We start from the raw sequence: 15,663 nt of genomic DNA, 5'->3' as shown, positions 1-15,663 counted from the left end.
TCAATTCATCTTTTCTAGGAATTGGATACCTATTCTTGATTGTCTTTTTATTTAGGGCCTTGTAATCAATACACATCCACGTTGTTCCATCTTTTTTCTTCACCAAAACTATTGCTGATGCAAATGGGCTTTTGTCTTACTCCCTTTGCATTGATGGTACTTGAAAGCAGTCTTCTTAATATCCTCTTTCCTCATTCGAATCTAGTGATACCCTGACCTAAAATCTATCTTAGAAAAATACTGAGCCCCATGGAACAAATCAATCAATTCATCTTTTCTAGGAATTGGATACCTATTCTTGGTTGTCTTTTTATTTAGGGCCTTGTAATCAATACACATCCACATTGTTCCATCTTTTTTCTTCACCAAAACTATTGCTGATGCAAATGGGCTTTTGTTGGGTCTTATTTGCCCCATCTCCAATAACTCCTTAATTGCCTTTTCTATCTCATCCTTGTGACTAAGACTACAAAATCAGTAATATATGTGTCAACTGAACCCCACTACTTCAGTTATGCTAACTCTTTGAAATTCAACTCCGAATCCTTCTTATCAAATCTCTCAATCAACCTCGCTGCAAAATTTGCATAAGTAATCCTATCATGTCCCATGGTGATCATCCCATGATGGCACCACTCATGTACAATGCCATCAAGATGTATTGCTGCATACTTAATGGCCTCTTCCTCCAACACAGGGTTGAGCGGAAAATAGGTATCTACCTTCTGAACCCAAGCTCTAGCTGTAGTCTTCCCTGAACCATCGTAAAAAGGGTGGGTCAATTTTCCCACCTTTGTAGATCATAATTTTGTGTCCTATCACCAGTGCAGGGTCTATGCTGCATTCTAAAATCAATGTAGTACCTCAATGATATAGCAGCTTGGAACTCAGGACCTCCACTCTCCCAATCATGTTTAAATTGATCTTACAAATCTGTTATTTGAGGCTCATTATCAACTAGTGCTGGTACCCTAGGTGGAAAGGTAGGCATAAGAGGCCTCAAACTAATGGTCCTTGGCCATTGTTGCCTCCATTATTACCTCCATTATTATTGCACCAATATTTATCTCCATTTGACGAGACATCATTTTTGTTAATAATTCCAAACATTAATTTTGTTGTTGGGTCCTTTGTTCAGCAATTTGTTGTTCCCTAACAAGCGCATCCAACAAATTCAAAAACTTCTCTTCTCCTTGATCTCTTGTATTTCTATCACCCATATTTTTTGTAGCCTGTACTTCTGTTGCTTTTTGTTCTTCTCTTGTCCTCTGCTCTTTTGCAACCAAATTTGTGTTTGACCTGTTTTTGTGCGTTCAATAATGGTGTGTAAAAGGTGGCTGATCATACCCTGACACATCACTCTTTTTTCATTTTGTACCCTCTAGGATGGCAGGTACATTGCTCAGATACCATTGTAATATGCAGCCCTGTTTGTGCTTCGTTTTTTTGTTTTATTTTTGAATGTGTTTTTGACTTGTTTTTGCAATATAATCAATGACAATAATAGTGCAGATAAAGAGATTATAATTTAACACTTTTTCAGTTCAAAAAATGATTGTTACTCAAAAATAACACAAGTGAAAATTCTAGATTTAATTTCTGATCTGGAAATACATTTTTTTCTCAAAAATAACAATTGCCCAGTTCATAAAAATACACTACATATCTAAATCCAGCACCCAAAAAATGCAGCAATGTTTCGCTTGAGCTGCTCACAAAATCACCAAAATATCACTCCAAAGTGAATGCCAACCCTCAAAATGTGCTCCAAAGGCTTTGTTTAAGGTATGCAAGGAAGTGCAGGTCCAAAACGCTCCAAAACAACAAGTGTAACCTTCTCAAAACCCTAGATGCCCCTCAAAAGAGTGCATCTCAATCTTCTCCAAAATTGTTTTCTTTAAATCTGATATTCAATAAGCTCCACAAATCTGAAAATGTAGACTCTAATTTGAATGCCAACCCTCAGAATGTTATCCAAAGGCTTTGTTTAAGGTATGCAAGGAAGTGCAGATCCAAAACGCCCCAAAATAGCAACTGTAACCTCCTCAAAACCCTAGACGCCCCTCAAAAGAGTGTATCTCAATCTTCTCCAAAATTGTTTTCTTTAAATCTGATATTCAATAAGTTCTGCAAATCTGAAAATGTAGACTCCAATATGCCCAAATGTGACCTCTGAATGAAATCACCGGATTATTCTCTAGATTGTATCTCTCAACAATGTGGAGAATGTTGCATGCAAGGGTTTTTCGCCCTCACAAACCAAAGAGAAGCAACAATCTCCCCAAATCAGAAGCAATATCAAAAATCAATACTCAATATGTCTTCAAATGAGAGGCCCAATCCTCTTTTTATTTTTTTTGGCTTTTTGATTGCTTTAAAAAACCACTTTTTTTTGTTTTTCGTTGTTTTGTCGAGAAAGCACATTTTTCTTTCATTGTTTTTTCGAAAAAACACTTTTTTGCCATTGTTATTTGAAAATTCACTTTTTTGCTTTTATTTAAAAAATTTAATTCCCTTTTTAATTTCCCAATGTAGCATTAAATAATAAAGGTCCATCCATTAAAATAAAGCACCTTTAATTTAATAATTGGCCTCTGTAGTCCTTCCATTAAATAAATTAAAATAACAATAAAGTTAAATCTTGAATTTAACTTTGTTAACTTATAATTTATCGTTATTTAATTTAAAGTCCTCGGACTATATCAAAAGTTGAGATGATCATCAAAACTGAACTCACTGACAATACTAAAAATAGCAAGCATGCTAACTGGCTGTTGGTGCTCATAATTGAGTTACTAAAAATAGTGTTGGAGAATTAACCCGGAAAGGCTCCAGAAAAGAGCATTATGCTCAGCCAACTGTTATAATACAAAATCACATCTGATATTGTTTTCAACATTCCCTAACCCTAATCATTAGCTCATAGGAATTGACTAACTAGGCTAATGACTCCACCATGCCGAATTGGTTGAGGAAGGGGACATTGCACCAAGTCTCTTATGTGAAAGCTTGCACAATTTGTCACTATCATGTATCGAAGTTCCACATTTGATTTGATTAGAAATCAACATGTAAAGGCCACCCTCTTGGATACTTTTGGACATGACTCGATCAGAATCTTAGTTGTGATCTTTGATAATGATTTGTTGGTCAACAAACCTTAGTCTTAGTTAAACTAGGAACATGAAGGACACCATGGAGTTAAAGGTTAAAGAATATCTCTAGAAGGCATGCGAAAGGTCCTATCCTTGTGATAGGATATGTAGCATCATCGCCAAGACCCCCCTATATACTTGTTTTCTGCTCTTGAAGTTGGTTGAAAGCCTTTTTATTGAAAGTCACCTGTCTTTATGTTGCATTATCCACATGCCACCATACACTAGAAATGGTGTTAGTGGATAAAATGACAATACAGACAAGTTTGTGTCTAGCTTGGATGAAAGCTTATCCATTATTAAAGCTTCTGCACTCCTTGCATACTGCTTCTATTGCTGCTGTTGTTGCTTCTCCTCTTTTCTTTTTCTTAGGCATTCAAAGTATGGTGACCATTCTTGTGACATTTGATACATTTTATATGGCTCAAAGTCTTTCTTTTTCTATTGAGAATAATTTGAGGTCTCCTTTCCCTTAAATATTTGTTGGGTCTTATATGTGGTAAAATCAATGTTTAGTCCTAAATGTATGGTTGGTAATTAATTGGATAACACAATACTTCCCACACGTAGCAAATATTCATGTAACAGAACGATTGTACATCACAACATAAATGACAATGATACTAATTAGACCAGAAAAGTTATATCTTTATTCCAGTGTCTAGAATTGTCCATACATAATCTCCCCTATCGAGGTTCCAACCAAACAATATATAGACCCGACGGTTGGTCAAGTTGCCAACCGTTACCAACTCCCAAGTACCCGATGGGAACCTCTCGGTGACAAACATAATCATAAACACACTTATAAATATTATTCTTACTAACATACGTTATTTGCCCCTAACATTAGCCCCCCCAAAAATGTAGTCGTTTTCCAGACGACTAAGACAATAAGAGCTGAAATATAAAACATAAACTAGGACCAAGAAGAGGGAGGAGGCGTCCCTGCAGTGGCTGGAGAAGAAGGTTGCTATCCAGTGTGAAGTCTTAGGTTCTTTTCTGCCAGCAGCTGCCGTTCCCGTGCCTTCTTTACCATGTGGGCAGCTTCTAACAGTTTCTTATCTTTTTGCTCCATCTGTGAGGTACCGTCCTGGCACCTCACATCCCTTGCCTCATCTTTCTCCGTTGGTACCGTATTGGCACCTGGCATACCAGTACATGTTGGTACCGTACCAGTTCCTGGTGGTACCGTACCAGTTCCTGCTGGCACAGTACCAGTTCCTGCTGCACCATACCAGTACATGTCGGCACCGTACCAGTTCTTGTCGTACAAGTTCCTGTTGGTACCGTGCTAGTACTTGTTGGAGCCGTAACAGTACCTGCTAGTACAGTACTAGTTCTTGTTGTACCAGTACACGTTGGAGCGTACCAGTACATGTTGGAACCGTACCAGTACATGCTGGAGATGTACCAGCACATGCTGATGTTGTACCAGTACATGTTGGAGTCGTACCAGTACTTGTTGGAGTCATACCAGTACATGCTGAAGTTGTACCAGTACCTGTTGGGATAGTACCAGTACCTACTGACACTGTACTGGTACATGTTGATGTTGTACCAGTACCTACTCGTACCGTACCAATGTCTTTCGTACCAGAACTTGATTGTGCCGTACCAATTCCTTGCTCAGCCATTATGTCTTTTCCTGGTACAGCCTCCCCTGACACTGTTTGGTCTACCGTACTGGTACCCTCCGTTTTGTCTGACGCAAGTACTGGTTTCTGTGGGAATGATACCTGCCGCTGCGCTGGTAGTTCCTCTTCATTGATTTTTCGGGACAACACCCCTACTGGTCGTACGTCCCCCACAGGGCTGGCCACCATAAGTGCTTCCTGTGGTACCAAGTGTGCCGAAGATAATTTGGAAGGTGTGAACTTTACCCTTGTACTCTTCCATTGTGCCCGTAACCTTCCGTGTTGATCCTCCTCTTCCTCCTCTTCTTGCTGTTGCGACTTTGCTTCCCCTTCATCCTTCGCAACTATGTGAGGTGCCATATGAAACCCCTCATCACCACTTTCCTGCTCCTCAGTCTCTTCTGCCTCAGAATCCTTTGCGCTGCTGGCATCTTCGACCTCTACGGACGTGTCCAACTTTCTTCTCCTTTTGGCTGGCTACGCGGTGTCACCCAGTGTGTCTAGGTGAGTATAGTAGTACATGGTAGGTTTATTCGGTTCCACCCGTCCTTGCGGTTCAAAGGTTTCCAACATTTTTGGTGGTACTTGCAGGCGTATGGCGTCCAGGAATAGGCTGATAGCATGATGGCACATGTAGAATGTCTTGTGTTCCAGCTTGAAAAAAACATGAATTCGTTCTGCCAGAAATTGTCCTTCCGACCTGGTACCAGTGATCATCGTACCAGTACCTGAACCCGTCGTACTAGTACATGGCGTACCAGTACCTGCTAGTACTGTACCAGTTCTTGTTGGAATCGTATCAGTTCCTATTGGAACCGTACCAATACATGCTGGTACTGTACTAGTGCTTGTCGTACCAGTACTTGAACATGTCGTACTGGTACCAATTCCTTGTATGGCAACCTTGTTTTTCCCTGGTGCGGCCTCCTCTGTCATTGTCTGGTCTGCTATACTGGTACGGACCATGGGACCAACTGCTGCCTCTACATCGTACGGATTAACTCGTGCACTTCTGCTCCCTGGTCGTATGACCTCTTCAACCTGTGCCAACTCTTCACTCAGCTCCACATGGATGGCACAAATCTCTGCACAGATACCCTCAAACTTTTTATACAACTGCTCCCTGCATGTACGAACGCCGCGAAGGAGGGGATTGTACGGATCCTGCACGTACGATATGTCTGTTTTCTGACCGTACAGTCTTTCTCCTTTATCTGCTGGTAGTCGTACAAGATTGTACGACTTAGTTTCTTGTGGGTGCAATGTTCCGTCGTACGGTATTCCTCCCCTTGCAGGTCGTACACCATACAAGTTATGCCAGTCTCCCTTCTTTGTTGACCGTACGTCGTACAAATAACTCAAACATTGCCAGTCTCCCTTCTTTGTCGACTGTATGCCATATAGATAACTCAAACACTCCCTCGACTGGTGTACATTGTACGAGTGATCTAGTACGGGGTTCCAGTCATCCCCTACGAGTATCATCTGCGGGTCCTTGTCCTTGCCTCAATCGATTTTTTTCACATCCCTTTCCTCGTACTTGATGGGTTTGTCTCGTTCAAACTGGTGGGCTGGTGTGTCATCCACCCGTGCCATTCCCTCCTGGTACCTACCGTACTCTGAGGGAAATGACTGCTCATCCATACCGCCACTTGATTCCCCAATCTCACATATTTGCAGCATGTGGCACTCCGGGTGGAAGACCTCGTAGTCCTCCATCTGCCAATGGAAGAGTCCAGCCAGCGAACTAGTTCCATCTTCAGAGCATCCATCCAATTCCAGCACTCCTTCGTTGTCGGGCTCTTTCCCTCCTTTGTCTCCTTTAGAACCCCACTCCCATCTATTTGAATCTTCTGAGTTGGAGTTGGATGACGTGAGCTCTTCACTAATGGACTGGTTCCTTAGATCGATTACATACTTATGACCGTCACTCTCGATTGAGAGCGTATTCTTTTTCCAGTTATGATTAGCTCTGGCCATGATCAGCCACCCCCTTCCGAGGAGGGCGTCGTACGCTTTTCTTTCCAGTGGGATGACTACGAAATCCAGAAGGAATTGCTGCGTCCCGATTACCACCTTTTGTGCCATGAGGGTACCGAGGGGTTTGATACTGTGTTGATCCGCCCCAACCAGGTGGAAGGTTGGTGGCCAGAGTGTAGGCTTTCCGAGGCTTCGCCAAGTTTCCTCCGGTAGTACGTTGACTTTGAACCCACCATCCACAATGGTGTTTGTGAGATTTTGTCCCATTATATCCATCTCTACTATTGCCGGTTTCCGTCCAACGCCTACTATGAGTAGCATAGGGTCCACGACGTCCGTACCATGTTCCTTCATCAGAGCCGTACTATGCGGTTCTGTCATCGTCCAGTGTTCCTGGCCGACAATGGTGTCACCGGCTGCATTCGTCAGGGCCATCCTCAACTATGGCATGGTCTGTAGAAGGTCGGATACTCGTACGGGTATTGTGGTCTGTAAAATCTGCTTAATGATAGTTTTCTCCGGTCCTGACCGGAGTGGTGTACTGGTAGTCGGGTGCGAGGCCCTCCGCTCTTCTGCCATCGCCCGCTCGATATCTGCCTTGGCTTCTTGTAGTCTTTCCTTCTTTGTGCGAGGATCAGGGTACATGGCTTTTTTGTTTTGCAATCTTGTGATTGCCAATAAGCCTTCCCTCGGTCCTTCCACCTCCAGCATATTCACCCATTTTTGCCTTGGACAATCTATGTCCTCATGATTCCCTGAACTGCACCATTTGCATAACAAACTTCCTGCGTCACCCTCGTTTTGACATTCCTGCGCAAAGTGACCCCATTCGTTGCACTTTCTGCATTGAATCATGGGTCGTCCCTTCGTGTCGTATTGAATTCTACTCCTTGGCGTGTTATTATTGGACCTGTTGTTACCCTGCCGATTGTAACTGTACCCTCCAAGAGAGGTGTCAAAGTTTGCTGCCAGCTTCGGAGGTGTCGCTGGCGGTGTGACTTGGTCAGGTTGGGCATAGAGCACTTGCGTGCTCCGTGTTTTCAAGTTGTACGGGCATTCCTTAATGGAATGTCCCATTACTTGGCAGATGTCACAGAAGGCTTTGCGGGGACAACTCCCCTTAGTGTGTCCTTCAATCTTGTAGTCAGTGCACCATAGTTCTTTTCCTTCCCTGCCACTTTCCTTGTCGCCTTTTAATTCCTTCATCATCCTCATCATATCCTTCCAGAGTGCTTGCACGGTTTTGGACCCCCCATTGTTGTCTTCATCCGTGATGTCACCGTCGCTCACCCGTCGCTTCCCTCGGGATGTCTTGTTTTCACTTTCAATATCCATTGCGCGGTTGTATGCTTCATCGTACGATGGAAGAGGGACCACTTTCATTGTCCTTCTCAAGGACGGTACCAATCCCTCTACAAACCACCGCTTCTTGAGGCCATCCGCCGGCTGGTTCTCCATTTTGTTAAGTAGTTCCCTGAGCCTTCTGTTATATGCGCGCACACTTTCATTTTTTCCCTGCTTGGTATTGTAAATCTCTGCCACAATTTCATTGTCGTCCCGTAGGAGTTTGAACTCCTCTTCAAAAGCCTTCTTCAGACTGTTCCAGGACGTTTTATACTAGGCATCAAGGTCTGTATACCAGCCAATGGCTATTCCTCGGAGAGTGGCTGGAAATGCCTTCAACCAATAATCCCGATCATCCTGGCCATTTGCCTCCCAAATGGTCACGCATATCTTACAATGCCGTACGGGATCCTTTGACCTGTCGCCGATGAATTTTGGAAGCTTTTGTTTCTCTGGGGTGTGTGCCATTGTTCTTGCCTGGAGGGTTTTATGTAGCGCTTGGAAGTGACTATATGCTGGAAAGGTATTATGTATCCGGGGGGTACCGTACGCTCTTGGTCTGGTTGGGCCCCTGTCCACAGGGCTTTGGTCACCCTCGCTCATATAGTCCCTCCTTCCTGGGATTTCTGGTTCTGACCCTCGTATTTTGATGCCCTCTGACAAGGACAAATTTTTAATGCCAAATAACGTTGCTTAAAAAATAGTGGTGATTTCCTCGTGCAGGTCTCGTACCGCCTCCTCTCCTTGTTCAGAATATTCCGACAGGGTTCTTTGTGACTCGGCTCCGGAGTCCTCTTCACTTGACGTAGAGTGTGGTGCTTGGTTGGCGAGATCTTCCTCTGCTACGTCTGGAAGTGGCAGGTTCTTGGCGACCTCAGCCAACTCCTTCCACGTACACAGTTTTTGCCTCTCTCGACTATGACTTCGACTCACACTCCGACTTCTGCTGTGTTTCTCTGGACTCTTCGAGTCGGCAACCTCCCTTAGCCGCCATCTCCTTTCGGCTTGTTCTTTTATGCGGAGAGATCTTCGTACAACTCCCTTGTTTACTCCTTCAGTGATAGTGGTACGTTTGTCTTTGTTTGGCCGTAGGGGCATCAAGTGCCAGAGGTACGGCGCCGACTAGCCTCCCTGTCCTCTTCCTCCCTACGGCTCCGCTCCTCGTATCGTCGGAGTACTTGTTGCCGCCGAAGTTCCTTTGCCGTCTCCTCCCTTCGATCTTGGAGTGCAATCGGATTTCTGGTGATGAGTTCACCACGTACCGTGCCTTCCGAGACGGCTCTCTCTTGAGCCTCTCTTTGCACGTACTGCGTGACCGACACGTCCCTCAACTCCACCAAGTCTGTTGTCAACTGATCCTCTCGTTCCTCTTCCGTGGTACTCTCTTCGTGCGTGTCGCTGTCCATGACAATTAATTGCTGGTTAAATGGCCGGCTCACTAATTGTTTCTGCCTGCTGCCATAGTTATCTCCAGGTTCGTTCAGGCAACGACGCCAAAATGTTTAGTCCTAAATGTATGGTTGGTAATTAATCAGATAACACAATGCTTCCCACACGTAGCAAATATTCATGTAACAGAACGATTGTACATCACAGCATAAATGACAATGATACTAATTAGACCAGAAAAGTTATATCTTTATTCTAGTGTCCAGAATTGTCCATACATAATCTCCCCTGCCGAGGCTCCAACCAAACAATATATAGACCCGACGGTTGGTCAAGTTGCCAACCGTCACCAACTCCCAAGTACCTGACGGGAACCTCTCGGCGACAAACATAATCATAAACACACTTATAAATATTATTCTTACTAACATAGGTTATTTGCCCCTAACAATCAACACACACTAATGTGGATGGATAATTAGATGTTTATGGTTGTGACTGTGGCCAAAGAAGGTGAAGTGGATGGAGGTCCTCACATTTGGATAAGTTGATGGTTGGTTACATCTTGCAGTGCTTGAGTTTGAAAGCTTATCCACTATTAAAGCTTCTGCACTCGTTGCATACTGCTTCTATTGCTGCTGTTGTTGCTTCTCCTCTTTTCTTTTTTTTAGGCATTCAAAGCATGGTGACCATTCTTGTGACATTTGATACATTTTATATGGCTCAAAGCATAGTTGGACTACTTGCGACTCGGCTCGACTCGCCAAGCCCCTGAGAAAAAAACTCGGGAAAAACTCAGAAAAACTCGGCGAAAAACTTGGCAACGTAAAAACACGCTTAATTTTAATAAAAAATGTATTTTTTTTTGCAAAATTTAATGAGAAGATGCATCCAATGAGTCAATAAATGATAACACAAAAGAAACAAGCTGATTCTAGATATATTTAAATGCAAAGTGTCTACAAAATCGCATCGTCATGAGGAATGCTGATGGCTGGAAGCAAAATAGTAAATAGTTTTTGTAAAACCAAAAGTGAATACATCATTACAAATTACAATTACAACTTCCTCTTCCCAGCTCTAGCTAAAACTAGAGGAGAGGTAAAACTAGAGGGTCTAGTCCTAGAAGTCTGCAGTGGGCGTGACTGTGCCTCCTCACTCGGCATGGCTGGCTCATCCTCTATCCTGGATGAAGCTATGTCTACACCTGCTTGTGGCACTGGCAATGACTCCTCATCCTCATCCTCTTCCTCCTTAATGTCATCCAGCGTGAAACCAAATCCACCCCCCTCCTCCTCCATAGCTTGCCTCTCTAAATTAGTGTTGTCATCCTCAAAAAACAATGGAAGCTGCTCGTGTGATGTCCAATCACTGTAAGGATCTATATCATCCAAGTCAAGTGGACCACCTGCTACTTCCTCTACCTTCCTTACGCGCAATCGAAGATTACATTGCACAAAGACAAGGTCATTGAGGTGTTTTTGAGCTAGCTTGCTCCTCTTCTTCGTGTCGATGGCTTCAAACAAGCTCTAATTGTGCTCACAACTGGATGAACTACAAGGTTGACATAAGATTCTGAGGGCAATTTTTTTCAGATTTGGGGTATTTCCACCCCAACTTTGCCACCAAGCATTTGCAAATTAAAATTAGGTTGAAAGTAGCACCTCTCGCTAGGGTCTGAGGGTGAGAAAAAGAGGGGTAGAGATATAGGTCTAGATCTTGGTGGAGATCTACAAACGCGCAATATTTGAAATTTCATCATTCATACTCATAGTTTGAAACTTTCAACTCTAAAATGTATAATAAGATTACTTCAATGCTAATTATGTTGTTATATGGAGCCTAATCAGACTTGGAGGTTAAATTTTCCCTACTTCCATCAGCGCAATTTTCCCCTATATTTTTCGACGGGGGTCAAGGGGCAGCGCCCCCAAGTTGGGGTCAAGGGGCAGCGCCACTTATACTTAAGTGTTATATTTCATGTGTATATTCTGATGAAGAGAATGAAACTGACCTGAAAAAACAAAAATTGATAAATTTTTGACATGCTTGGGCCTCTTTTTTTAGTCTAGCCAAGTTTTTTAAAGAAACTCGTCGAGTTTTTGCTGCGAGTTAAAGTCATAAAAACTCGTAGAGCTCAAAAACTCATCGAGTACTGTGCGAGTGTTCCATCTATGGCTCAAAGTACTTCTTTCTCTTTTGAGAATAATTTGAGTTCTCCTTTCCCTTAAATCTTTGTTGGGTCTTATATGTGGTGAAATCAACACACACTAATGTGGAAGGATGATTAGATGTTTATGGTTGTGATCGTGGCCAAAGAAGGTGAAGTGGAGTTCCTCACATTTGGATAAGTTGATGGTTGGTTTCATTTTGCAGTGCTTGAGTTTTAGGTAACAAGAGATGTGCATTGGGCATTGGTTGTCTAGGTTGAGGTAGAGTACTTGGAATAGGTGGGATTGTGATATATCTCACTTGTAATTTTAAATACATATGATCAAGCATGATAGTGATAAGAATAGGAAAAATCTCTTCTTGAAAGTCCAAGGCACATTCAGCTAATGATTATATCCTTACGTTGTTTTGTAATTTGTTTTTGCTTTTAGATATGTTGGAAGATCTTTGTGCTTGTTTGTCTTGTTGGAGTTTGTTCGAATGTTTTTATTTGCTTGATAATGTTTCCAGAAGGACTCCAATTCTTTTGATTGAGTTTGTGGTTTTGTAATATTTTGGGTGTTGTAAATAATCAAATTAATATGATGAAGATAATAAAACAAACTTAATCTAATGGGTTGAAATAAATAAATTTATCTACTTTTAGCTTCACTAAATAGAGTTAAATGATTACGCAGTCTATTTTTTTCCTATTATTTTCTGCAAGCAAATACAATGCAAGTAATTAAATTAAGCACAACTTAAATATTTAAATTAAATTAAATTAAATAATTAGTCAAATGCAATCAATTAGTTATATGCAGACTAAATCTCAATTTTTTGAAACATGAATCCTTCTTGGAGAATAAAACCGTTTAGGGCAAAGCAATGTCTTCCAGGAAATAAACACGTTCTAGAAAGAGAGTTTTTTTAGAACAATACAGAATCCTTTCTTTTCTAGAAAATATAAACTAGAAAATTAAAAATACACGAGGAAGCAATTAGATTCAAACATCAAAACAACTTCTTTCTATTGTTGTAATGGACCTTTGAATTACTGATAAACAAAGAACATGTCTAGCTGGAAAAACATATCCACAGGCGGTAGTATTATTTACATAGATAATTAGGTTGGTGAATTTTATATGAGAAGCTTGGTGTTAAACAGCAGTGCATTCAGAAACAACTCTACAATATTTAACCCCTATTTCCATCTTTACGTCTAGCAGTTACAGATCTGATTTTTAACATAAATCACAATGATAATATATATAGTGTTGCAATATCATTGGATCACTTTTCAACAGAGTTTGCCAGCAAATTGTATTGAATTGTTTAGACTGCCATAATATTCACATACAGATCATCTGAGTGCCATCTGGCGCTGGAAAATAATTACATCTAAATACCACTCAAAATGTTGCCTGATTTTACTTTGTGCAGGGGTATTGTGGCTTCAGACCTGAATTTGGCAGTGTAGGAGTGGATCAATCAAACAATAGCCTACCAGTAGGATGGTTTCCTATTTGTGCACCGTCTGCTATGAAACTGTGGTCTACTGTATTATTCAATGATTTCCAGGCCTGTGAAGTTTAGAACATGGGGCAATCTAAGGGCACACCTTTCTTGATTTGACTCAGTATAAGCCTGTATGAGCTGCTCCATAGTGCTATTGATCACTTTATTTTGTCCATTTGTTTGTGGATGAAAAGATGTACTCTTCTTGATCCTAGTATCTATCATATTCAACAAAGTGGACCAATATTTACCAACAAATGTAATGTCCCCTTTTGGGACATACTTGCTTTTGTCGAAAAATAACAATTTAAACAAATGCAATTCCTCTGCAAATAGAATTTCTATAATAAATTTACATAATTGTAATGCCAATTAATAAAAAATCCGAATTTAGGTCTTATAAACAATATTAATTAACATCAAAGCATTTATATCAAGAAATTTGTATACAAATAATCTCCATTAAAATCAAGTATCCTAAACTTATTCATACTTATTTCAGAATTTATTTTCCATAGTCAACCATATTAGGAATCCGAATGAAAAGCTTGATAGGATGTCGGAAGACTGTCTTGCTCAACCAAGCCCAAGGGCACGTAATGAGCCTCCAAGTCATTCAGTTATTTGGCCCACAAGTATGGCAGGACCTTTAGTCCATCCATCTTGGGGTGGCATGCTCGATGAGGGAAGATTGATACCGCTGCATCTTCCTATAAAATATTTCACATTGATTCCAAATATGATTGTTGATGGAAATTAGGTAATTAATTACTTATCCTATATTTCTTTATAGGATGTTGGGAGTCTGTCTTCCTCAACCAAGCCAAGGGCACGGAATGAACCTCCAATCCATTCGGCCCCTTGGCCAACAAGTATGGCAGGACCTCCAGTCCATCCAACTCGGGGTGGCATACTTGAGGAGGGAAGACCAGTATTGCTGTATCTTCCTACCAGATTTATGCTGAGATAAATACAATAATACTTTCATACCAAATATTTCCCTTAATATTATAGACTGCTGTTCTTAATTAATAATTTCTAACTCAGATTTATTTCCAAATTTTTCTCCAATTCAAACTTGATTATTCGATGTTTTATAGACTGATTGAATTGATGGAAAAGTTGTTTGTTGGTTTGTTTGCTTGATTCCCAATTGATGATTGAATGATTTCCTTTGATTTGATGATCTGATATATATTAATGAATGATAATTTGAATGTTGAATTCATAGAGTGATGAGTGATGATTGAGTGAGTGCTGATTTGATGTATTGGTGAGTGATGATTGATAAATGATCCTTGAATGCTTGGAATGATTTCACCTTTATACTTTATTGGTGAAAGGGTCACTACCTTTCATAAGATTTGAGTCACCACCCTCCATTGCTGCCTTTAGAGAATAATAAATTATTTTCTAAATGGATCTCTCTTGGATGTCCTCAAATGAAACTTTCTCCCCTTTATATCTTCCAATGTGAGGGAGAAGTCACACCTCTTCATCCTGTCTGCCTTTTGCAAGAGTCACATCCTTCCATGATTAGCACCCTTTGAAAGAGCACAACCCTTCATCATTTATGCCCTTTGAAAGAGTCACAACCTTTCACAATTACCACCCTTTGAAAGACTACAACTCTTCATCGTTTCTGCCCTTTTGAAAGAGTCAAAACTTTTCACAGTTAGCTCCCTTTGAAAGAGTACAACCCTTAATAATTTCTGCCTTTTGAAGGAGTCACTTCCTTATTTTCTTCGCTGTCTTTTTTTTTTAATCCATTATTTCTTTCTGGATTGACATGCTCCATTCTTTCTTCTATCCTCCATATCTCCTTTTTAATGAACTCTTCTCCCTTTTATATCTCATGTTTGAGGGAGTCACAACTCTTCTTTTCATGCCGTTTTTCTATTTATTAAACTTAATTAAATTATAATTATAATTATATATTATTTTTTATTTTATTATTATTATTATTTATTAATAAATCCTATTTCAAAAAGGGGACATTACAACACACCATGTATCTTTATCGAAAACAAAGAAATTAGGAAGCCCAAAGTGCATCCGCACATCAGTGAGAAACATTACATTTTTTTTGTAATCGTTTTCTTGTATGGAGTTTAGTATGCACATTGTGTTAAATCTATATACAATGATAATCAGTCATGTCCATCTCTACTTATGGTAAACAAAATCCATAGAAATACTTTTTCCATGAAATTGTTGATATAGAAATAGCTAAATGCAATATTTCTTTTCTTGCTTTAGGAAAACATATTTTGCAAACTCTAATAAATATTACTACATCTTTTTGTTTATGGATGAAAAGCTGTACTCTTATTGAAAAGATGGTGGTTTTGAGTTGATTTCTTTCTATAACCACAATGACTATTATTGCATTGTCCATATCATTAAATTATCTTTGGATATTTGGAAGAGGTTTTACTTGGGCACGTCGAGTGTCAAACTAATTTGATTAATGAGTGAGTAGTTGTTTT

General features: G+C 40.5%; 1 protein-coding gene and 1 long non-coding RNA gene across 7 annotated transcripts in view; one reads left to right on the top strand and one right to left on the bottom strand.

The window, feature by feature from the left end:
• The window catches only part of LOC131032477 (DNA-directed RNA polymerases IV and V subunit 2), a 164,601-nt gene that overhangs the window by 24,267 nt on the left and 124,671 nt on the right, over positions 1–15,663 (top strand). The gene's annotated exons all lie outside the window — the stretch shown is intronic.
• Positions 11,918–15,663, bottom strand: part of LOC131032478 (uncharacterized) — a 155,003-nt gene continuing 151,257 nt past the window's right edge. The window contains exon 3 of the long non-coding RNA XR_009103462.1: positions 11,918–13,392. This is a non-coding gene — a long non-coding RNA (uncharacterized LOC131032478). The remainder of the gene's footprint in view (positions 13,393–15,663) is intronic.

Source organism: Cryptomeria japonica, chromosome 3, assembly GCF_030272615.1.
Source record: "Cryptomeria japonica chromosome 3, Sugi_1.0, whole genome shotgun sequence".
Classification (NCBI taxonomy): Eukaryota; Viridiplantae; Streptophyta; class Pinopsida; order Cupressales; family Cupressaceae; genus Cryptomeria; species Cryptomeria japonica.
This window is presented reverse-complemented; position numbering and strand designations above follow the sequence as displayed.